Source organism: Phocoena sinus, chromosome 6 (genome assembly GCF_008692025.1).
Source record: "Phocoena sinus isolate mPhoSin1 chromosome 6, mPhoSin1.pri, whole genome shotgun sequence".
NCBI lineage: Eukaryota > Metazoa > Chordata > Mammalia > Artiodactyla > Phocoenidae > Phocoena > Phocoena sinus.
This window is the reverse complement of record NC_045768.1, coordinates 69,969,263-69,994,382: the sequence shown is the minus strand read 5'-3', so window position 1 is coordinate 69,994,382 and position 25,120 is coordinate 69,969,263. Positions and strand designations below refer to the sequence as shown.

General features: G+C 38.1%; 1 protein-coding gene across 3 annotated transcripts in view; it reads left to right on the top strand.

The window, feature by feature from the left end:
- The window catches only part of MLLT3 (MLLT3 super elongation complex subunit), a 269,894-nt gene that overhangs the window by 114,119 nt on the left and 130,655 nt on the right, over positions 1-25,120 (top strand). The window lies entirely within an intron of this gene.

The following is a 25,120-nucleotide window of genomic DNA, read 5'->3' as shown; positions in this document are numbered from 1 at the left end:
AAGAATCACGTTCTCTGTATTCTCTGTATTGCTTATTCTTGACGGTTTTTGAAAAGCTATCATGTTATCAGAATAAGTTAAAAGTATATATGTTTAATTTGTTGAGGAAGTTGTCATTCTTTCTGAGGTCAGTAGTTTATAATCAGGGAATTGATTAGCGCTCTGTTTAAAGTTTTCTGAAGTGTTGACAGTTTTTCAGTCTTTTTCTATTGGTGTACCTCGTTCAACTTGTCTTATGGATAAACTTGTCTGATTATTACTTTTTTAAAATTGTGGCAAAATGTACATAACATAAAACTTACCATTTTCAAGTGTACAGTTCAGTGGCATTAAGCACGTTCACATTGTTCAGCTGTTACCCCTCTCCATCTCCAGAACTTTTTCATCATCCTAGACTGAGTCTGTACCCATTAAACAACAATTCCTCATCCCTCGCTTTCCCCCTTCTCTTGGCAACCACCATTCTACTTTCTGTCTCTATGAATTTGACTTAATTGGTTTGTTTTTGTAATGTTCACCTTAAGAAGCATTTATCCTTCAAGGCCTGAGTGGGGGGTTGGGCCTGAGGACAGAGAGGAAGACTTGATTTACAGGTATCTGATTTAATTTACTGCCTAAGGAATTAATAAGTAACTTTTACCTGTCTTGTATATTTTGATTACTTTTCATCTGCAGGATTTGAACACTAAGAATATATGCCTGTAACCTGTCTTTAAAATAGAGAGTCTTTGAAGGAGAAAAGTAAAGCTTTGAATTTTGATTTATGGGTTTTACTGATATTCATATCTTTCAAATATATATATTTTTTCAATTTGGCTTTTCTTCAGGTTATTTGACTTTCCATCTTGAATGTTTAGTCTATGGCTACTAGCATTTAATGGTAATAATTCCTTGTTTTCTAAGACAGCTAATGCCTTGAGTTTGGACATAGACGTGTCTCGTATGCCACAGGTTGTTTTGAAATTAGCTTGATAAGATTGAAATGTTGATAAATTATAGCATTTGGATTGTGGATACTTTGCCTGATAGCTAAATTATTGGTAGAGACTCATTGTTCTCCTAGAATGGGGACAGATTGTGGTCTTTCTCATTGTAGGGAAGTAGGAGTTTTCCTGAATAGTACTGATTAGGGAATATAAACCAATTTTCTGTTTTTTGGCATGGGAAAGCAAGGCTTGAATTGAAAATGGGTTAGGCTGTCTCCTGGGGAGTGGCTGTAAACTTCTCCAAGTGCAGGATTATGGCTGCATTCATTCATTTTGTAAACAACTTAGTGATATGTTGAACATAAATATAATTGCATTCTCGTAGTTAAGGTCCTATGATTTTGCCAGAGAGCAGCAAGATTTTGGCCTTGAATAGTCAGAATTACAGGTAAACAGAGACCATGGTTTCACAAAGAGCCCTTTTTTTACCCTTTTCTCCTTCTTACACCTAATAGACCAGGAGAACACAGGAAGATGAGATGAGAAACCTTTTAGTATTAACTAGTTCTGTCTTGCAAAATTTCTGTACCAGCTTCAGAACCTTTTTAGCTGATGTTCTTTGTGTTATAATTTTAGGTGATAAACATAGATGATTACTACATAAATAATTTGTTTTTCAGTCTAAGTAACTCTGTTTTAGAATCTTGACACACAACAATTGATAATCATGAATGCGTTTCTATAACATTCTAAAGTGGTTTTGTTTTTGTTGTTACAAAATGTCATGTGTAGATAAGTGGGTTTTTATTTCCTCCCAGATTCCTCTCTATTGCAATTTTCCATTAATCAACAAGTGTTGATACACAGATAGTGAAACGTATGTGCCTTGCCTTTGGGGAATAAACCAGCTGATGGGAGCTTATAGACATTCACTGAAAAGAGTGAGTGTACAGGGCCGCGGGAGCGCTATTGGGAACACCTTCGCCCAACAGTTTAAACTTTCATAAAGGCGAACCATGAGCTGGCCCTTGAAGAATAAGTAGAAAGATTTATTGCTATGTGTCTGATAACGATTTGCATTGTATAAGTGTGACCTTATCTTATTTTAAACTCTTTGCCTATATCTTTTAGAAAAATTGTCTTTTGCATTTTTTGATCCCAGCGCAGTGGAATATCAAATATTTACTAGCTGCTCTTTTCTTTGGAGTGTTGCCAGGGAGTGTGCTTTCCCCATTTCTCTCATTAATCATCAAGACTACTTTGTGTTAATGTTGGCCTATAGGGGACAGGATGTTTGTTGGAATTGTGTTAAAGGTATGGATTGATTTATGGGAAATTAATCTTTCTGTGATATTCCATCTTGCCCATCTAAGAGTATGCTATGTCTTTGCATTTATTCAGGTCTTACTTTATATATGTCTCACTAAAGTTATATAGCTTTATTTATAGGTAATCTGTATTTCTTGAGTTCGCTAAGTTTTTGTTGCTTTTATAAATGGAGTCCTTTGTTCCATTATATTTCGGAAGTAGTTATCCCAGAAAGTAATTATTGCTGCTGTGGAGGAAAGCGATATATTATTGTATATTACTATTTCTGGAAATCCTTTTGATGTTAATACTTTTTCAGTGGACTTTCTTTGTTTTTCTGAATAGACAATAATCTTCTACAAGTAAATATGTATGGCTCTTGGTTGTTTTTCTAATCTTTATTATATTCACTAGGATTTTCAAAATAATTTTGAATTATGGTGGTATTAGTGGTCATTCTTGTTGAAGACATATAAGAGTTCAGTGCTAACATTTTGGCAAACACAAAAAAGCAGAGCTCAGCACTTGGATATAACTGAAGACAGACAGAAATACATTTCAGGAAATGTATGACTTGACCATAACTTGGCATGTGAGGGAAGTGTTACTTTATGGCCGAAAATAATATATGTGCATCTGTGAGCAGACATCCATTCTTATAATTTTATCATCATTTTGACAACTGATCAATTATAGTAAGAATTTTAGGCCAAGTGAAATCTGTTTGCTCAGCTTTATTGCAATTAATGGCACTGATTTATTTATCATTTTAAGACTGTGGAAAGCTCTCCTTATTCCCCAGTTCCACTCCCAGGGGCATATCACTGTTAAGTTTGTTTTGTAGACTTCCAGTGTTTCTGTATGTATTAAATCACTCTACACACACAAATAAATATATGTACATACATACATATATGTGTGTGTTTGTGTTAATATATTCTTTCACAAATATGGAATTTTTTAAAGCAGAAAGTAGTTTTTAAAAAACTTAGCAATTAAATATATCCTATGTCTCTTTTTATGGGATTAGTGTCATTTTAAATCCCTTGGCTTAGTGTTCTGTACTTTATTATTATGGTGGTGACATTTCATAGTTTTTTTGTGTTTAGAGCATATGAGAAATAAACAAGTTAAGGTATATCACAGTAAATGTCTTATTTGAAAATAAGATAAATTGTTTAGGTTTTCATACATATAGAAATCAATTATTCTAGGAGCCAGTTAGCTGAAAACTGCCTTAAAATCATGTGTGGGATTTATACTTCCCTAAGAGAATTTCACCAATTAAAATAAATTTAAATACAACAGGTATTTTATATGTAAAAACAAACCATTAACTGAGGCTTGAATATGCTGTTGCTTTAAAAATCTGATTAAGAAAAATAACTGTAGGACTTCCCCGGTGGCACAGTGGTTAACAATCCGCCTGCCAATGCAGGGGACATGGGTTCGAGCCCTGGTCTGGGAAGATCCTACATGCTGCGGAGCCACTAAGCCCGTGCGCCACAACTACTGAGCCCACGTGCCAGAGCTACTGAAGCCTGTGCACCTAGAGCCCGTGCTCCGCAACAAGAGAAGCCGGCACACTGCAAGGAAGAGTAGCCCTCGCTCGCTGCAACTAGAGAAAGCCGCATGCAGCAACGAAGACCCAACGCAGCCAAAAATCAAACAACAAACAAGCAAAACTAACACGTTATGTGTCAATTATACAAAAAAAAATAACTGTAGATTTTGCAGCAGGGAATTTGTATAAGTTTGATTCATATTTTCAAAGACGTTTGCCACACTCCTTAACTTCTGAAAATATTTAACTGTGTTCAAGATGTGGGTGCGATTATATAATTATTGTTCTCTGGGTCATAGTGTTCTTATGTTCACAATTTGTTTTTAGTATTTTATCAAATGTTTTGAATACTTTGTGTTAAGTACCACACTAGGCCCTAGTAATGCCAAGCAAAATAAAAGGAAAAAAAAAAGAATGCTTCTTTTTACAGATTTTGTAGGTTACAGAGTAGTAGCAGGCACAGAGAAGCAGATTTCAAGTTCAGTAAAATGAGGATAATTTGGGGGTTGAGTTTTGAAAGATGAATAGGCTTTTTCCAGGTGGGTGGGTAGTAGGGGGAGTCATTACTGAGGGCACAAAAGCCAAAAGTTTAGGAACCATTGTGGTTCTAGAAACTGCAGGCAGTTGAGTGTGTTGATTGAGGAAATATTAAGCAATGGAGAAATTTCTCCAACCCAGCAGCGTAGAGTAATGATAGTGGAATGTGACTATTCTGTGTTAGAAAAGAAGAGCAAAGAGTTAAAGGAATGACCTGGAGAGCATTTATTAGAGTTCTCCTATAATACCATTTTCATCAAAATTTCGAATAGGCCTAAGTGGAAAATACAGTGATACCAGAAGGAAAATGAAGTTTATTTGATGATTTTTCACCCCCTGATCAACTTTGCTGGATTACCCCTTTGAGCACATTTTCTTTAGCCAAATCTCTTATAATGTGTTCATGTACCCACAAATAGTCAAGTGTAATTATATCACTAGTGTATTTCATAGACTTAAAGATCTACATTTTAACATCACTGAAAGTCAGGTATGTCTACTAATCAGTACTAAGAGATTTTCTGGCTATATTTTCTTCTTACTGTAGCATAAAGTAATGTTGAATCAGTTTACAGTCGGTGGCATCTTACACTTGAAATATGGTGTTAATGTTTTGCTTGTTTGCCATTTAAAAAAGTATCCATATATATTTTCTACTTTTAAAAATTGTAATTATTTTCAGTGATGTGTTGAGTATCCATGACGCTATGTCATGGAGCATTTCTGATCAGTTGCCTTGATAAGGGTTATTGGATATGGGGTTGCCATTTCGCTTAAGGATTTTGCAATGATTCACAGTTGTTGCCCCCTAGTTGTCCTTTTCTTTTTCACAACTTTTTTGCACCTGAAGATGCCAGGGTCACTTGTCATTTGTCAGTTCCAGTTCTTAGCATCTAAATAGTCAGTTACACTTCTAAGATCAGCAAAGACAATTGGAGATGGGTTAGTCAAGAGGTGGAAGATCTGTTTTTAGGATATAAAGAGTCACCTGACAGGCTATGGGGATAATGCGTTAAACTTGTGATTTGTATAAGAAAAACAACAGGGAGTAAGTAAATGGCAAGGACAGATGTGTGGGTGTCCCCTGTCAGGAAAGAGGTTCATTACCTGAAAAATAAATGTACTCATTTGAACTCTTTTTATATGAAAAAAAATAATAAAATGAAACCAGTCCTTTAATGCCTCTTACCCTAATTATCTTAGTCACTGTGCATTCTCTGGCACTTACTAGAACTTATATTTTTATGATAATCTATTGTTCAACCTCCTGACTGGTAATAGGTAGGGATTCCTAATAGTGTATGTTATCATATATTTATGAAATAACACCATTTAAATATTTAAATTCAGGAGTGACTGAGATAGAAAAATAGAGGATGTGATGATGAAGAGTCTGGTTGTTAACAGGCTTTCTTGGATTGAGAGATAATGTCTAAACAAGACTGAGTTTGGAGCACGTTTCTTCAACATGTGTAGGTTAAAGGTTTCGCTTGTCAGGTGCAGTGTGTACTGAGACTGTGTATTGAGACTTGTGTATGAACAAGAAGGTAGGCACAAAGCCCTCTGGTTATCAGAGGATTTAGCTTCAGGAGAAATGGGGAGTTATCTCCTCTAGACTGCAAAGAGTTGGGAGAGGCTCATGGGCTTGGCATGCTAATAAGGTAGAATTAGAAGATGAACTTTAAAAAGGCATTGTTTACAAAAATCTTTCTCACTGAACTATGCCCTCTCTGTATGTATTAAAAAAGTTGGTTTCTCATTTGCATAATGAAGTGGAGAGCTAGTAGTGGGAACTTATCTAATCCAAAGTCAGTACTTCAATTTCTAAGAAAAAAATATCTGAGACAGTAACAAAGTGGTATATTGCCGAAAACTACAGGAAAAAGTGAAATATAATGCCTTGATTTGGAGATAAAAAGAGCTTGAAATATATAAAGTACTTTAAAATTGTAGAAAATATAGTTCGAAATGGTGAAATAAGAAATGATGAAATAAGAATATGCTACAGCAGGAGGGACTTAGGTGAGAAGTCAATAAATGTTTCCTGAAATACTGAACACAATAAATGGATGCCAATCAAGTTAGGCATTTAAAATGCCTTCTCTGCATAATTTTAAGCAGCTATTAAGTTTTTTTTATTTGGAGGTGGCTTTAAGGTTTAGTCATCTTGAATTGCAGGTGTTTTGAATGACCTCTCTGTTCCTTCTGGCCCTAGAATTTAATATTCTTTTGAAAGACAGTTTGCCAGTTTGGTTCTAGTGGTGAAATCACAGGAACGTTCACCAGATGAGGCTGTGGTTGAGAAAACATGTACTGAGGATTTGGCCCAGCACGGTTATTTTAACGGACAGCCAACTCTTTCCCCATTCCATTTGCTCTGTAGTATCCATAATCTCTTTTTTTAAATCGTGTCCTCCTGTGGGTAATAGACCCTTTAAATCATTGACTTCTGTGTTTATATGCTCTGACTGAATAGGAAACCACCCACCACCCTTACAGTGACAGGAAGAAGTTAAGACTTGTTTCTCTGAAGTTGTCATTGCTCAGGTAACCATTAGTGTGATTTTGGCCCAAATCAATGGCAATGCTTATTTTTTAGTGCTAAGGAAGGAACTTTTGTTTGACTTTTAGAAAAATACTGTTTTAACTTTTCAGACACAGTCTTGACTTTGATAAGTAGCTTGTAACCACTTTCAAGTATATGTGAAGTAATTGCAGTTTTCTCCAGTGCTCCATGCCTAAGAAGTAGAAGGGCTTTTTAACTGGTGATATATTATTGAAAGAAGGCTGTACATGGCGGGAGTGGGGGTGGGTATGGAGCAGTTTGATTCCTAACTCTCTCAGTAGGTACCTCACAGTGACATCAGGGATGACAAAATCAGATAATTGTAGAATTTGAGGCTATCCGTTTAGGTGTCTCTTAAATTGTTCTGGGTCTGAGGTCCTTCAGATTCCTGAGGAAAATAGGACCTGTGACACCAACCGGGGAATTAAATCAAGAATTGGCCAAATGGGACTTCCCTGGTGGTGCAGTGGTTAAGAATCCGCCTGCCAATGCAGGGGACACAGGTTTGAGCCCTGGTCTGGGAAGATCCCACATGCCGCGGAGCAACTAAGCCCGTGCGCCACAACTACTGAGCTTGTGCTCTAGGGTCTGTAAGCCACAACTGTTGAGCCTGCGTGCCACAGCTACTGAAGCCTGCGCGCCTAGAGCCTGTGCTCTGCAACAGGAGAAGCCACTCACTGCAATGAGAAGCCCACTCGCCGCAACTAGAGAAAGCCCGTGTGCAGCAACGAAGACCCAACACAGCCAAAAATAAATTTATGAAAAAAGAAGAGAATTGGCCAAGAATCTTTTTTAAATCTAGTTTTTATTGACGTATATTTGAATTACAGTGTTGTATTAATTACTGCTGTACAGCAAAGTGACTCAGTTATACATATATACATTCTTTCTCATATTCTTTTCCATTATGGTTTATCACAGGGTATTAAGTATAGTTCCCTGTGCTATACAGTAGGGTCTTGTTGTTTATCCATTTTATATATAGCAGTTTGTGTCTGCTAATCCCAAACTCCCACTCCTACCCTCTTCCACCCCCCCACCCCCTTGGCAACCACCAGTCTATTCTCTATGTCCCTGATTTTGTTTCTGTTTCATAGGTAGGTTCATTTGTGTTGTATTTTAGATCCCACATAGAAGTGATATCATATGGTATTTGCCTTTGTCTTTCTGACTTACTTCACTTAGTATGATAATCTCTGGTTGCATCTGTGTTGCTGCAAATGGCATTGTTTTGTTCCTTTTTATGGCTGAGTAGTATTCCATTGTATATATGTACCACATCTTCTTTATCCATTCATCTGTCAATGGACATTTAGGTTGTTTCCATGTCTTGACTATTGTGACTAGTGCTGCTATGAACATAGGGGTGCTTGTATCTTTTTGAATTATAGTTTTGTCTGGATATATGCCCGGGAGTGGGATTGCTGGATCGTATGGTAATTCTATTTTTAGTTTTCTGAGGAAGCTCCATACTATTTTCCACAGTGGCTGCACCATCTTACATTCCCATCAACAGTGTAGGAGGGTTCCCTTTTCTCCATAGCCTTTCTAGCATTTGTTATTTGTAGGTTTTTGAATCATGGCCATTCTGACCGGCATGAGGTGGTGCCTCATTGTAGTTTTAAGAATTGGCCAAGAATCTTAATGAGATGTTTAATAACTCTTAGCTGTCTGGCTGAAATGTGTAGGTTCATCATTAGGAAAAGTATATTACTCTTCCAGCTCCCTTAATACTTAAGAGAATTCATCAAGGAAAGCTTGACTTTGGTAGGATGACTGGCAACAGTTTGCTTATTCTCATTTTCTCTACTTACTTTGGGTTCTTGAATCATAAGTAAGTTTTTATTGATAATACTTATTTTTCAAGGCTTAGCTTTAGGAATATCTCTTAAATACCTCCTATGAAACCCATCCTGATCCTTACCTTACCATTACTTCTAATATTGCAGTTCTGACATTATAATGATTTATTTTTATAGGTTTGCCTTTTGTTCTCCTTCAAACAGGGTCCTTCTGCTCCAGCGATCTTTGTATTTGTAGCACCTAGTACTTAACAGGTGGTCAATTGAGAACTAATTGAGTACCTACTGTGTACCCATCTTTACATGAGGCACTCTGAAATGTTAAAATAAATGGGTTCTTAGTGGATGGCCTTTTCTTCTTTCCAAAAGGGTAGGAAGGCTTGTTCAGGAAGTTAGTGCATGAGTGTTTTGTGAATTAACTGGGTTATGGTTTGATGCCACTGGGCTGTTCAGAAGCACACTTGTGTCTTAAAGAGCAAAGTTGCTCTGAAGTGCCCAGCCAGAAGAGCAAGACTGTCTCCCCAACATATGGAAGAAAAGGAATCCTGACCTTCTTTGCAGAGAGAGGTGGCTTTGAAATAGGCCAGCAGCGGGCTGGCTCCATCTGAAGCTGTCAATCCGCCATTGTGGAGTTTCCATGTGGAAATTTGTCATTGCTCAGCTCGCACTAGGGATTATTCAAGGATATCTTTTTGCATGAAGGGAAACTTCCAGAACTAGAAGCCTCCATATGAAAGGCAAGGAGTCGGATGTGAAAAGCAGTGGAAGCCTTGTCACAGGAGCCAGGGGAGGAACTATTTCACATGCTTACTGATTTCTAGGCCCCCTTGCTTTGGGGAGGCCATAGGAAGGATTGAAATGGAAAGGCCCCAGGTCTGCCCCAACAAGTTAGTGGCCTATGGTTTGGCTCTCAAGGAGACAGCATCAGTTCTTTCTGCTAATTTTCTGTGTCTTTTAAGTTCCTGTGTTTTACCTCTATGTTTTGCTTCCTTTGTTGCCTTAAACCTGCTTTCCAAAGACCAAGTCAGTGGGAGAAAGGATATGGGGTTTGGCAAAGGAAGGGAGCAGATAACATACCTCCTGTATTTGTAGAAAGGACTGTACCTTGTTATGGGCTGTAATATTTTCACATTTTACATTGTTGCAGTGGTTCAGAGCATGGGCTTTAGGTAATTTCTACTCATACTTGCACATAAGTCAGCCTGTTGTGTTATATATACTGCAGCATTGTTATAAGTTATGGAAATTAAAACATTGTGGTGCATGATTTCCCTGAAAAATATTTCACAGTCTTTATTCAAATTTGGCTCTATCCACAAATAAATATTGTTATCTCTGTGACATTTCAAGTGTTGATTTTCATACCCTTTATTTCTAGAATACTTTTATTTTTTAATGAATGTTTTTCACAGCATACCAAGAAAGAAAGCAATGACAGATACTACCACCCGTGTCTGATTAAGGAAATTGAGTCATGGGGAAATTTTGACTTACCTAAACTATCATAGTTGCCTAGTTAGTGGCTACCCAGATCTTTAAACCATAGTACCTGATTTCTCTAGGCCTCATCCTTTTCTCCTGTCTGAATTGCTTGCTGTGAGTCAAATAAGTTAGCTCTTCCCAGGGGAAGGTCTTAGCTTAGAACTGGGCACTAATTTGAAAAAATCCAGGTTTCTATTTTTAGAATTTTTTTTTGGGTGGAGACAGGGAATCACCTGTGTTCTGTCTTGTAAAAAAAAAAAGCTATAAGAAAGAAGACAGATAGTTTGCTCGAGATATAAAGAGAGGCCAACAGCAGTAACAACTGCTGTAACAATAATAAGCAAATGACTTTGATGAGAAACTAAGAACATAAAAAGAGCCAGAAATATCTGCCCCCCTTCCCACCCCCCCACCCCCACAAAAAAAACATAAATAAAAAACCAAACCGGCCGGCAGGATTATTTCATACTAGGACATTAAACTTATAAAGGAAAGCATTTTAAGCAGTTCCTTCCAAATTATCCCTCCCCCTCAGTAACGAAAGAGAGCCGTCATGTTAGGAATAACACGAGGGAACGAGTTCAGGCCCTGCCAGAGGAGGGCAGGCCAGGATCTCTTTAATTGAGAGCCTTCACATTCAAACTGTCATCAGGTCCTATCACTTTCTTTCTTCATAGTCTCTCAAGTGCATTCCCACAGCTGCAATTCTACTCTGGGCGCTCTGTGGAAAATTCTGTTCTGAGTTCCTAGAGATGGAACTTCCCCTCTGCTGAAGCCAGCCCCCCTCCCTCTCTTCTCTTTACTTTCTACCCCTCCCTCCAGGTGCTTTCACAGACGTGGCCTCCTTTCCAAATACAACTGCACTGTGAAGTAAGTACTATTCCCTTGTTACATGGGAGGAGAGCTGAGAGGTTAAAATGACTTGCCCCAGGTCATAGCTATTAAGTGGAGGATTTAGAATTTGAAACCAGGTCATCTTATTCCCGAAGTCCTGTGCTCTTCTCACCTTGCCATAGCTGTCTCTTCCATCTTAAGTGCAGTGATCGTTTGCAGAGGAAGAGATGTTTGAGGGCATCTTGGAACCTTTATAAGACCGTGATCAGTAATTTTGAGTTGTCCTGGCCAGGGTACAGTATCCCCTTCTGCTGTTCACCAGCTGTAATTCTGGGTTACATTTCTGATGAACTTTCAAGAGGCCTGCAAGTCAACTGCTGTAGGGTTATTGAGCACCTGTCCCGTGCAAGGTATTGTGCTAGTCACTGGGGGACAGAACAAGGCGAACAGCTCTGTTTTCACAGATCTTACACCCCTTTTCCTCTGGTCACCTCTTCATGGAGAGCCAGCAATGTTTATAGATCCCTTTAAATGTCAGGAAGTATGTCATGTTAACCTGAGTGGACATATCAGAGAGGCGAGTACAGAGAGAGGGACAGGTTGCTGCTCCCTAGGGCAGCTACTGCCAGTGTAATAGGAATCTGAGATCACAGATGGGTTGCAAAGGACCTCCTCCTCCCTCATCAGGCTGGAACCCCTACACTCAGCTCTAGGGCAGGGTTTAGGGGATCTTGTATCTGAAGGAGGCTGTGCTTTTCTTGACCCAGCCCAGATGATGATTGTGCTTCCTACTTTTGCACTTGTAAATAGGGGACGGAGTTGGCAAAGGCTGGAATAGCACTTCCTCTGCAACCCAATTTTATAAAAAGCCCTAAATACTTAAATGTTTTACTGGTTAGTAATCTGAAACGTACAGTCATAGGAATTGTTTTTTTCTCTTTTGGATTTTCTCTGTTGCTTTTATATCCCAGTGATTGGTCATCCCATTTTCAGGTAGAAGTGAGCTTGCAAACACAACTCATACCATTAGGATTAGTTCTTTTCAGTGTCTCCTTGTAATAGAACGACTATAGAGCCTGAAAGAACACTATCTCCACCGTCGTTTTGTAGAAGAAACTGAGTCTCAGGGAGAAGTTGTGTGACTCTTTCTGGGCCTAGACCTAGGGCCTCCTGGACCCCAGAGCAGATAAGAGAGGAGGGAATTACTGAGCTCTTTTTCTGTCCAGTTTTATCATCCTTCTGGTCATATGCTCTCACAAAGGTGATAGATTGACAGTCAGCTTCAGTTTTGGGTGGCAGAGTTTGTTTTCATTTTTGGAAGTCTACTTTCAAAGATTTTCAATTGGAGATACGAGTGTGACTGCAACAGGGTTTGCTAGCCAAATGCTGCTAAAAACCGGAGCCTCTGTTTCACTCTTCTAAAATACTTCAAAAAAAAGCAAAGGTCATAAGCAACTTGACGAGTTTATTGCCTTAAAAAGAAAAGGAAAAAAAAAATTAAAAGCCTTGAAATTTCCTATCACAACTGAAGTCAACGCATTAGACTTTTTCATTTTTGTTCCAGTTTTCTCCTGGCAAGTAGAAGAATTTAATAAGAAAGGAACCAATGGTTCCAAAACAAATAGGGTGTAAGTCCAAGACATCTAAAGCTTGTGTGGAATCCCTCTGGCATTTATCCCACTGGGCCCCGGGGAAGGGAGGAGACAGAAGTCCATATCCCTCTTCTAGTCAGAGTTGGTTCAATTGAAGGTGAAACTGTCTGTCAGACTATTTTTAGCATGTTTATAGCATGATGGAAAAAACAAAAGACCATAGGTTTTAAAGCCTGGCTTTTATTCACAGATGATAAAGACTGTTTTGTTTTCCTTTAAAGGAGAGACTCCTTAACATACTCTATAGTAATTGACATGAATTTAAACCATGGCATTTCGGCCAATTGATGATTTTTACCATATTCATTATTAACAATTAGTGTTTGATGTTGAAAAATCAATAAAATATCAGTCTTTAGGATGAAGATGCCACTTATTTTTAGATGGGCGTAGAGGGGCTTCAAGATACTGTCTTAGAATGTAAAATGTTCTTCGATTCAAATGCTTAGAAGATTGGGTTTCATTGGCGTTTCCAAGGAATTTCAACCAGGTATGATATGATTAATGGAGCTTCCAGTATAATTCTGTGAACTTTTGTTTAATTTATGGTTTATATGTTACCATTTACCCTAACATTATTCCTCCATGACTCTTGAATTAAGGTGCCATTCCTTTTTTGTCTTAAGGATATAAATTCTTTGACATTTTTTAGTGGTACTATTTCACAAGTGACTGCTGTAACTTATATTTGCATAATATAATAAAGAAGGAACGTGTGGCTCAGGCATGCTGAAGTGTATGTGGAACCTTTGCTAGATGACATATATGACTCTGGGATATATTCATCAAAGTAAAGTTGCTGTCTCAGGGACTCTGTTTCAAAGTGTTTCTCTGATTTGGGTCTTCTCTAGCTTGTTCAGAAAACCAGCCCACAGACTTGCATCTTCAGTACTTGTGGAGAAGACGGCACAAAATCAAAAGAGCTAGTACATTGCTTAAACACTAGTTTCCCCCTGTGTTTTGTTAGCTTTATTTATCATAAGACAGTTTATCCAAAAATGTCTTCACCAAATGGAAGCATTAATGTTTGGACAGTCATTTCCTAACTGGGGATCAAATAAATTGGGAACAATTGGGAAAATTTTTAGGTAACGTTCTCATATTTGATATTTAGAAAATATGCCTTAGTGAAATGTGTAGTTTGCTCCAGTGTGACAATTTTGTTGCTAAGTGAAATAACACCCTGACTGATATGCTACCTTCAACACTCAAAATATCTATATTTTGGAGGAAGACTCAACTTCGGTGGGTTAATAGCCCTCATATTTAGAGTATGCCAATTTCCTGGAAAAGGTAGCTAATGTAAATAAAAGCAGTGGAAGTCAAATGTGATTTTTCCTTGAAAGCAATGTGAAATTGGGGGCTTCCATTCCTGACCCAGGGACTTTGGGCCAAGTCCCAATGAGCCAAGCACCATTTCCAGTCAGCTGTAAATGAGATATTTCTGATGCTGTTGGATTGTCCTTAATATATGCATGATTTATTTCAACACTGTATCAGTAATAGCAAATTGTATGAAACTGTTTAATATATGTTAACACGCTTTTACATATTTCTTACCTGAAGGTGATTTGTGCCTTATTTTTTTTTTTTTTTTTTTTTTTTTTGCGGTACGCGGGCCTCTCACTGCTGTGGCCTCTCCCGCTGCGGAGAACAGGCCCCGGACGCCAGGCTCAGCGGCCATGGCTCACGGGCCCAGCCGCTCCGCAGCACGTGGGATCCTCCCGGACCGGGGCACGAACCCGCGTCCCCTGCATCGGCAGGCGGACTCTCAACCACTGCGCCACCAGGGAAGCCCTGTGCCTTATTTTTAATGCAACAGATCAGAATTTGAAAATTATATCATCAAGTGAATAAAGTGCAGGATGGCTTCTAGGAGGGGGAGATTTGATGGTTATCTTTGAGAAGATTTGTTAAGGCTTAGGGGTATGTAATGTGCCTTTCTTTTTTTTTTTTTTTTTTTTTTGCGGTACGTGGGCCTCTCACTGTTGTGGCCTCTCCCACTGCGGAGCACAGGCTCCGGACGCGCAGGCTCAGCGGCCATGGCTCACGGGCCCAGCCGCTCCGCAGCATGTGGGATCCTCCCAGACCGGGGCACGAACCTGCGTCCCCTGCATCGGCAGACGGACTCTCAACCACTGCGCCACCAGGGAAGCCCGTAATGTGCCTTTCTTAGATAAGTTAGTTATTGAGGGATATCTGTATAACTGCCCTCTTTCACATTATAAAAATTTATTGTAGAAAGCATAGCCATTAACAATCAAGTGGTTGGCATTTCTGCTGTGTTTGAATTTCTCCTTTCTAGACTGCCTTCTCATCAGCACAAGTAACTTCACCTTGAGCCTTAAGGTTGTATAAATCATACCGACCTTTAAAATGCAGGAATCAAATCTTAAGGCAAAGGATTTTTCATTCTTTCTTTTTTTCTCTTGCCATTGCTTCCTAATGTCAAGTGGCCTCAAAACTTTGCCTTGATGAGTGGCTCATAGCCAGTTCATAGAATCAAGCTATTCTAGTTCATCCATGAGCTTTGGATATTGACTTATGACAATAAAGTCCTCCGTTGGTTAGAACACTATTTCTTACACCTATCAGCCATTTAAAGATATTTGACAAGTACTGATGGGATTTGGAATCACAATATTTAGAGCATATTCCTGCAAATGAGTATGTTTATTTAAAGTCGAGAAAACTGCTCTCATTAAATTACAGTCATAGGATACTTCTTTGGTCTGCTTTTTTATCCTCTTTCGTCAAACTGCCCTTAGGGCACTGTCTTCTTGAACTAACAGCTAGATCAGAGAGGGAGCTGTATATAGGATGAAATCAAATCAGGGTGGGATAGAAGCTAAGATGTGTAAGATGCTCAAGGTCTCTGCTGATTGAGACAGAGGCTTTTGTGTGCAGATTGAGGCTTGCAGTATATGAGTGAGTGGATTCACGTACAGGAGCAGACTGACAAGGTAGGGTTAGTTCATTTATCAGCAATAACTTGAAAGTAATTGAGTGTAGGGAATATTAATTGTGGGCCAGCTAGTCATTGAATATGAAAGTACTCTCAGCTGCATTTGAACATTTACATATCCGCCCAAACCTAATTTTCAAGGTGTTCTAGTTTTCTAAATTTAGCTTGCATTTGGATTATAACAGATGCAAACTCCTTTACCACTACTTCAAACCTTCTCTTCCAGTTTACATAACTCCTTTACTTAAGTAGGTTATTATAAAAGTTTCTGTGTGGTCTTAAGCTGAAGTTACCGAAGAATCTTTGGTTTCAAATCAGTCCAATAATTAAGAGTTATGGAAATGATGTCAGGATCCTCAGAATGATATATTGCAAGTTTAGGAGCCAAGAGACAGAAAAAGATACTCCCAGCCGACACTCACAAATCAGAAGCAGCTGCAGCAAGGTCAGGGTCCCTGTGTGTTAAGGGGCTGGTTATTTTATCAGTTAAGGGAGTCGACTCTATTCCATGTCTCTAGGCATTTAACACTTCTATTGGGCATCATCTCTAGCCTTCTAGGAACAGACGTCAAGCAAGAGTGTGGTACAGTAAATTCTATTGGTGCAATGACTAGAAAGTACAGTAATAATTTGCAAGTTGCACGATAATTATTTATGTATTGTGCTTCATTGTTGTACATGGGCCAGGCTTTGAGTCCATTACTGTTAAACAGCCTGCAGCTACTTTGCTCTTTGAGTTTATTAGCACAGTTGGGTTTTTTTCTTGTCTTTTGCTTTTTTTTTTTTTAATAGGATTATGGTTTTCATAGCAGTGACATTATGGGATTACTTTGTTCTTGACATTTCTTATGGGAAAAGTTTGCTTATTATCTGGTGGATTAAGCTTGAATATTGGACCTAGTCCTATTCCTACCCAACAAATGAAAAGCAACTGTTGTTTAGCCTCTGATGTTTAGAAAGTTCCTTCTATGACCATGTCCGTGTCTTCCTGGCAGGGACTGCTTGAGCCAGTAAACATTCATACCTTTTGTGTTTTTATCACATTAAGAATCATTAAAAAAAAGAAAAGAATCATAAGCGTACTCTTGAGCATTTCATTTTGTTGTTCATTCGTTTTCTTTCTTTCTCTTTTTTTAAACAAATTACAGTGGAAGAAATTGACTGTTATAACAGTTTTTCTATTATTAAATAGCATTAGGAAAGGACATTTAGGGGATGATTGTACACAATCCTTTGGTCCTTTCAAAAATAGTCCTGTGTTAGAAAGTGATGTAGTTTATGAGGAAGGAAGTAACTTCACCCAGTTGGCGGAGGAAAAAACAGCCACGTAACTAAAGCAATGAGAAAAAGTGATTCACAGAAAAAGACTTTCTGCTCTGACACAGTTGAGTGTGTGAGAAAATGTCGAGGGGAGTGTTTCTCACACTTGCACAGGCATCAGAATCACCTGAAAGGCTTGGGCAGCAGATTGCCGGAGACATCCCCAGAGTTTCAGGTGCAAGAGGTCTGGGGTAGGGACTGAGAATTGGCATATGTTGCATGATTTCCTCAGGGGATGCTGATACTGCTGATCCAGAGACCACTGCTGTAGTGTAATTAAACTAATGGAGTCTCAGCTAAGAAAAATTTTAAAGTATAGTGCTGGTAACCCCACAGAAAATCGAAAGAATGGCAGTTGAAGTTTGTTCGGGAGGGTGGCTAACTGACTTGGTTGACTAGGAGAGGATTGAATTGTAATTAAGTGGCTGAACTAATATGATTAAGGAAATCATATGGTTTAGAACTTAATATATTTCTAAATTTGGTTTACTCGGCATTGTACTTTAGCTTATAACTTATGTACTTATGAAAAGCTGTTTTTTTGTTTTTTGGTTTTTTTTGGTTAAGAGCTGTTACATTAAAATATGCTTACAATATATGGTTAGTTTCAAACCATCCTGAAGTTTGTTCTACCCGGAATGTTTAACTATTGCTACTAGACACTTGGCACTTTCATTCATTTAATACTGCAACCTGGGGATGGGGAGGGGGGAGTTAATTGAAATTCTTAATTTGGATCAAAAGTGTCTGGATAGAAAATGCCTAGCTTATGATCTCTTTAAGGATAAATTCTCATTTTTCATGCTTGCATTTTTAGTCATGGTATGTAATGTGTGCAGTGTTTATGAAAGGAATGAATGAATGGCCAGCAGCACACTTGTTGGAAATAATTAGACCGTGGTGGTAATGGGAACCATCCCAGATTAACTCACCCCAAGAAATCTATTGATGATTTGAAAAATTTGCATATTAGCTGATTAATATAGTTTATCTTATCTCAACAAATTTAAGGCAAACTGAAAATCCTAATAGAGTTAAATGATATCTGAGGTTTTAATATCAAAACAAATCTCAAGAAACATTTATTTTGACAGCCACACTATCAAAATGAAAGTGGGGTTAAAGCCATGGAGAGATAACAAAAGCATTTCATAAGATATGAAGTCCAAGTAAGCTATATTGGTAAAAGAATTCAAACACTTCCAAATGGGGGCTTCCCTGGTGGCGCAGTGGTTGAGAGTCCGCCTGCCGATGCAGGGGACGCGGGTTTGTGCCCTTGTCCGGGAATATCCCACATGCTGCGGAGTGGCTAGGCCCGTGAGCCATGGCCGCTGAGCCTGCGCGTCCCGCAACGGGAGAGGCCACAACAGTGAGAGGCCCGCATACCGCAAAAAAAAACTTCCAAATTTATACCCTTCATATCATTAATCATTAACTAAACTTCCAAATTAAACATAAAACTAATTAAGAAACTTCCAAATTTATATCATTCATTTTAATAGTCTAGCAGAATCATGTTATCCTAATCTGTTTAAAAAAATTTTGTGTTAAGGTCTTTATCTTCCCTGCTACATTGTTGGCAGGGGCATAATATCCACATCCTACTAGAGTCCTAGACCCATCCATGAAATGGTGGGAGATATCCGTAAGGGCAGAGGCTGTGTTTTAATATCTCTAACACCGAACTCTTGGTTTGTCAGAAATTTTGTCTAAATGACACCTTTCCTTTGTCCCTACTTAGTGAAAATATGCTTAACTGTTGGCAAACTAGTCATGTGTTAAGACTAACGTTCCTTAGGAATTTAGCATTTATAAAATGACTTTCTCATAACTGTTTATATATTACATTGGGTCTACACAGGGATGCCTTTTAAAATTTTATGGACAGAAGAATCTGAGGTAGAAAGAAGTTAAGTAACTTGCCTAAAGTGAGTTACTCCAGCTAGGAAATGTCAGAGCCAGGCAGAGAACACAGATTTGCTAGTCTAAATTAGGTTTCTTTATAAAATTCAACTACTAATGTATCGTGTTTTTTTATAGGAAAAGGTGTATGGTGGAAGTACACACAGGTGGGAAACCTTAATCTCACTTTTTCTTACTTTCCTAATGTTTTGAAATCCAGAAACCTTGTTCTTCAAATTCATTCAGCATCACATTGTTTTAAACATTTTTCTTTTATTATACAAGTAAGAATTTTTGTTTTTTTTGTAGAAAAAGGAGAAGCTACAAATAAGCAAAAAGGAGAAAATCCTTTTCATCCAAGCATCCAGCACAGAGTGCTGGGCATAGAAGCCATTAATAAATATCTATTGATTGAATGCCAGGAATTAGCTCCCTGACCTCTGGGTAAATTGCTTAAGTTGTCATATTCCATCTGTAAAAAGGGGTGGCTGGCAGGGCTCTTGCACTACTTATTTCCTTACGTTATGGATTTATTTGACATCAGTGATCTTTCAGGGACTTGGTGAAAGGTGTTAAATAAATCATACCTTTATTATTATCTCTGAGGAGGAAATTACTTGAAATTTGCTGTTTTTAAATATCTTACTGCTCTTTGTCATAAGTAGGAAAGAAAATGACTTATTTGCAGTGTATGATATGCTTATTTGGGTGGGAGTATGTAGGAGAACAAATGCATTTATTTATAAATAAATCATCATTATAAAATATTAAAAACTTCTTCCTGTGATATTTCAAGTTCTATTGTTTAGTTTCGACCCTCCCTGAGCCCACACTGCAGTCAGATGGATTTAGAGTTTATCTACCAGCATTTCTTCATGAAAATAGAATAACAAGGAAAAGAATGAGAGTAGGGAAAGCTTATTTGATTTCTTGCTATTCTTTCTGGTTGATTGTATTTAGTCCATGGGTATTATAGGGGTATGTGTATATTAATTCATATGATGTACTTAGTTTATTAGGTGATATCAGTGACATTGTCCAAAAATGTGGCTATTTGGAAGAGAAATGAAGTTAGTGGGTTTTCAAAATAGGATATGACAGTACATGAAGAGAATGATTTTTAAAAAACGCAAATGTACCTGTTGTCCCATGATAAATTTCAATAAACTGGGCTTTTCTCCAGGTGGGATTATAATGGCTCCAAAATATTCACTAGCATGATAAGCAGATTTTCTTTTTCCTATTGTTTTAGCACTATTTTATACTTCCCAAATTTTCTTATAGCTGAGCTTGTATTTCCATTCTATAGGTGGTGTGTGTACATAGAGAGAAATATGTTCATCCATTTAGTTAAATCTCCTGTTAAAATTGGTTGGGACTAGTGGTGGGACAATAAAGTCAACAAACAAAAAAATACCCTGGAAACATAAATTCCTGGCTTATTCTTTATAAATTTTCTTTTCTTTTTATATAAATGAATTGGGTTATAATAGAGTTCTACAAAAAATTAATTGAAAGGCTCTTAGCAAAATTCATATTTCTATTAATATCTGATACTTAATAAATCTAGAATAAATTTTTAAAGTATGATATGACAGTAGGATCTTAAAGTGAATTTTTCACTTAAGGTCCAATAGTTTCATAATAGAAGTGGTTCCCTCTAAAGGTTATTTTGGGACTTAGTTCACCTTCATTCAGTTTTATAATGTATCTTTTGGAATCGACTCAGTGAAAATTATTACGGTCACACTTTAAGAGGAGTAATTTTTCTTCTGATTTACACTGAATGAGCGAACATTAGCTAGCTCTTCAAGTTAGGGTCTTAATTATTCTCTTGTTTGACCTTTGCCTATAACATTTGGTTTGAGTTGTGTTCTTCTCTTTGACTTTAAGATTCAGCCACTGGCAGGAGCCTTATTTAATCTTTCTATTGAGCTGTTTCATCTCCTTGAATAGGACATAAACCTATTCATCAACCTATCTTTCATATGGGCATGCTGTTCTGGAATACTATTAAGATTGAGTGCATTGTGGCAGGGTGCATTCTATTTAAAAAGCAATGTAATATGTTTCAGTGTGATTAAGAACAAGGGTTTTGTAAGTGCAGTATATAGTAAAATCATAACACTCAAGGGTTTTTTACATAATGTGCTATGCCTGATGTGCAAACGGTTGGTTTAATTTTTTACTTTAGCTTTTTCAAAGCATGGTGTTTCTCATAAATGCTGCCAGTACGTTCTGATGTTTCATTCCTTAATACTTGAGCTGATATGGTACTATCACTAAATTATATCAAGTTCCCGAGGAATCAAATTTCTAGTTTGATTTATAGAGGTAAAACAGGGTCTCACTCAGATTTAATCTGACTTCATAATCAGAATGAAAACAAGAAAATGAAAATCTAATTTATAGAATTTTTTTGTGTGTGTGGGCAGCCTCTATTAAAGAAATTCAGGGGCTTCCCTGGTGGCGCAGTGGTTTGGAGTCCGCCTGCCGATGCAGGGGACACGGGTTCGTGCCCCGGTCCGGGAAGATCCCACATGCCGCTGAGCGGCTGGGCCCGTGAGCCATGGCCGCTGAGCCTGTGTGTCCGGAGCCTGTGCTCCGCAAGTGGAGAGGCCACAACAGTGAGAGGCCCACGTACTGCAAAAAAAAAAAAAAAAAAAAAAAAAAAAAAAAGAAATTCAGTATTTATTTATTTACTGGTCTAATAAAAATTAAATTCTCTTCTAAAAAGCACTTACCGTGAAACATTTTTAAAAATTCAAGTGTGATTCTGAATCTTTGTTTTGTTTCTGTTCTTTTGTTTTGTCCCAATTTCCTGACTGTGTTATAGCAGATGTGGTATTTTAGCTGAGAGTTGTTTTATGCTTAAATGAAGATCCTAAAAAACAAAATGCCTTTGCCTTCAAGTTAGAAGTGGCACGTATGACTTGTCTTTGGAATAACAGAATTGTAGATCTAGAAGCTGCCTCTGGGGTGAGTGGTGAAAGGGACTCTCCAAAGGTCAGATGGCAAATTTGTGGTAGAAACAGAGCCAGGACCACGTCTCTTGATTCCTTGCTAATTTATCTGTTACTACCCCACAGGACTCAAATTCAGATTGCATTTCTGTTTTCTGTTGGTTTGTTTTATTGCAGTATTTCAGTTACTGCTTTATAATACATAACCTTGGAAACTTTATTTACAGCTTTTTCATAACATGAGCTAGTTTGGGCTTCATGAGTTTGAAGGTGGGCCGACTTTGTGAACCGCCGGCTAGTACTTTTAGTGGTGGGTTGAGCCAAAAGAATTCCAAAGTGAAGAATATTTTCCTTTTTCATATATCCCTGTCAAGAATCCCTAGGGCCAAAAATAAAACCAGATAGAAGAATGCTTAATTAAACTGAGGGTAAGTATGTAAATTTAAATCTGTTCTTTGGACAGATTTGGGGGAAATTTCACAAGAAGGTCTCTAATGTTTATGGTTTGTGTTTGACTACTGTTAGATTAGTAGATGATTTCTAGTTTCCAGAAAGTGTTCTCAAGCTTTATAGGGATTATCTCATTTATGCCTTTAGCATGGTGGATGATCTCTTAAAGCTTAACGAATGGTATGATATAGGTAATAGCATTAGCTCCATTTTATAACTGAGAGAATAGGATGTATTATGCTAGTGTCCAAGGTGGGATTTGAACCAAGGGGTTCTCAAAACCCCTGGCTCTCGACCTCTAAGCTCTTCTGCTTCCACATTACACACAATTTCCTGTCAGAAAATGATGCCTACCACTAAACTGAAGTTTTCAAGGGGCTTTGCTTTAAGTTAGCAAACATTTTTACACTTCCTACGGTAAACCTGAGAATTCCATGTACTTGAGAATTCTCACACTTATATTTGGGATACAGTAGTAATTTCTGGGATCATCTTAACTTGCAGCCTCTTTTTCCTCTTCTTTCTTCATATTCAGTCTTAATTTCTACACTTCCCCTTTTCCTTGCCTTATTTGGAGCAATAGTCAGTGTGCCTTGGGCATTATTTGGATACCTTCATTTCTATTCTTAAAAGAGTAAGTGATTCTCTGTTATTCCCAAATAAGATTAAAGCTGCTAGCTAGCCCTTGGCTCCTAAATTCTTTACCAATGTCCTGTTTCTTTACCTTCCTCTTAGAGAACTTGTTTCCTTGGTATTGTATCTCAAGATTGAAAAGAACCACGAAGAAATACCTACCTCAGTTACCCATCTAGTGGAATGTTTCTCCCATACTCCTGCTTGGACTATAATCTTTTCCTAGAATCATTACTACTCATTAAAAATTTCTTCCTCCTTTTGACAATATCATACCTGCTTTCTTTTTTTTCTTTTGGCTGCACCTCGCAGCTCGCAGGATCTTAGTTACCCGACCAGGGATTGAACCTGGGCCACGGCAGTGAAAGAGCGGAGTCCTAACCACTGGACCGCCAGGGAACTCCCCAGACCTGCTTTCTTTAACCACACAACAATGAAGCCCAATGACTGACTCCCTCTTTGCTTCTCCCTGGTTTGTTCCCTAAGCTTTTCAGTTTGTGAGTTTCCACATATAATATTGACTATTAATGGTTTCTGTGTTTGTTCTGATTTCTCTTTCTTTTATATTTGTACTATTTCCCCCTATTAAATAATTCCTGGAATTCAGAGGCCATGAGAGGTACCATGCAATTAGCACTGCATTTGGTAATCGGAAGGTATTTTGTAACATTTGACCCCATAAGAGTAGCAGCTGGTTTTCTCCTCTTGCTCCGTCTCTGTTTAGCTCAAAGACATACCAGAGGGCTTCCCTGGTGGTGCGGTGGTTGAGAGTCTGCCTGCCGATGCAGGGGGCACGGGTTCGTGCCCCGGTCCGGGAAGGTCCCACATGCTGCGGAGCAGCTGGGCCTGCGTGAGCCATGGCTGCTGAGCCTGTGCATCCGGAGCCTGTGCTCCGCAACGGGAGAGGCCACAACAGTGAGAGGCCCGCGTACTGCAAAAAACAAACAAACAAACAAAAAGACATACCAGAACTGCAAATCTCAGTGAGAAATCAGTGTAGCTCACTTTTATAGTCAGGACAGAGAGAAAGCAGTAGATCACTTCTCTGTTCAACAGGAGCAAGCAAAAAATCATACTCTGTGAAAGTAGATTTACTTTAATGATATAGTTAAATTTTTATAGTACTTTTGAGCAGTGGTGTCAGACTTTATTTTAGCAGTGGCTTACTTTTTTTTTTCACATAATCTGAAGGGACCCTGATCCTGTATCTAAAACTCAGGATTGGTCCTTAGGCTATTTACAGTTTCATTGTTTGGGGCAAGCACCCTATTGCTTTTGTAAAAGCAGTACACACTGCTGGGGTATAGGGTTTTTTGGAACACAGTCTGAAAACCCTTGCTTTAGGAGAGTGGAGAGACAGAATTTTCCTTGGTTTATTTGGGAAGATTGAAAGATTGTCAGACTGAACAGGAACCACATTCTTGTATGCACTATGTCTAAACAGTTGCCATCATATCAGTATCACCCTCACTCTGTCTTCATTTGGAATATCTAATGGAGCTTAAATCAATTAGGATACTTAGGATAGGCTATCTCTGTGCCAAAATGCCAGACAGAAAGAACGAAGTAGAGTCCACAAGATGTTGAAAAGGAATCTTGTTTTTAGCTCTTTCTCTAAAGTTAGAACAGTTTTGATCCCTTCCCTGGAAGCATTTTTTTTTTCTCCCCCTACTGAAAAGGGAATAAAGCAAAAATTGAGAAGAGAAAAATTGGATCATTGACCTTTTTTGCATGATTATATTTTGGTGTTTCTGTGAAGTTAGTTTGAGGTGATCTTTTAGGCTATTGTATTTTTTTTTCAAATTCAGTAGAAAATGAGTCTTAACTTAAATTGATTATATTTACTTATTTTATAACACATTGCCACTTCTGTCACCCTAATGCAGTTGATAGCTGTCTTGTGTGTAACACCAATTCGTAAATCTCTGCATTGAATACTTAAAGGGTGAGTATTAAAAATTGCATGCTATACAAGAAGAGATGGGTGTACCACATTTAAAAGTGGCTCTTACACATTGTGCACTTATTAAAAGAAAAAAATTAAGCTGAAAAATATCCCTTTAATATGAATGTGTTTGAGGAAATCGTAACCTCTGTATTCTAATATTTTGAGTGTCATCACTTTTGTATCCTTCCTTTCCTTCTTGATCCAGGTAGCTTTTTCCCTTGCAACACTGCTTCCCTCCCCTTGAGTAGGTAGCTTTACAGTTGTGATC